This window comes from Piliocolobus tephrosceles, chromosome 6 (assembly GCF_002776525.5).
Source record: "Piliocolobus tephrosceles isolate RC106 chromosome 6, ASM277652v3, whole genome shotgun sequence".
In the NCBI taxonomy this organism is placed as follows: domain Eukaryota; kingdom Metazoa; phylum Chordata; class Mammalia; order Primates; family Cercopithecidae; genus Piliocolobus; species Piliocolobus tephrosceles.
The window spans coordinates 101,374,353-101,375,157 of NC_045439.1; positions in this window are offsets into that span (position 1 = coordinate 101,374,353).

The window sequence follows — 805 nt, forward strand, 5'->3', positions numbered from 1 at the left end:
TGAATACGACAATTTCAAGGAAAGTGTAGTCATCAGTGGGATCAAGTTGGAAGAGGCCTGAAAAGTGGCCACTAACACAGGTGGTTGTAATTCCTTCTTTTTTCTTTTCTTTTTTGAGAGAGGGTCACAGTTTACTGCAGCCTCAACCTCCTGGGCTCAAGGGATCCTCCCACCTCAGCCTCCCCAGTAGCTAGGAATACAGGCGTGTGCCACCACCCTCGGCTAATTTTTTTATTTTTTGTACAGATGGGGTCTTGCCATGTTATCCAGGCTGGTCTCAAACTCCGGGGTTCAAGCTTTCCTCTTGCCTTGGCCTCCAAAAGTACAGTGATTACAGGCATGAGCCACAGCACCTGGCCTATATTTCATCATTTTTGAAAGGTAAATAGAGAGGGAGAAAGGCTACTAGCATCAGCAATGAGGAGGGTGCTGGTACATTTATAGGAGCACTGTTTGCTGATGCCTGAAATGGCTCTAATGGCATACAGTCTTTCATTTTGCAATAAAAAACAAAACGCTTAAAATTGAAGTGCCTCCTTAAGTTAAAACAACAAAGTCATTTTCTCAAAAATGTAATGAATCACAACATTTTAGAATTGGAAACATGCTTGCTGGTCACCTCATCCATCCCCCTCATTTTATGTTGAGGAAACTCAGGTACAGAATGGTCGAGTGACTTTTACAGGGAAGAACCAGACCAGGCCACTACAAAGTCCAGGCCAAGAAGCATAGGAAGCCCCTGCAGAAAGCTCCAATGGGCTTTCACTAATAAAGATGGAAGTGCATGTACAGAACAACAAACACA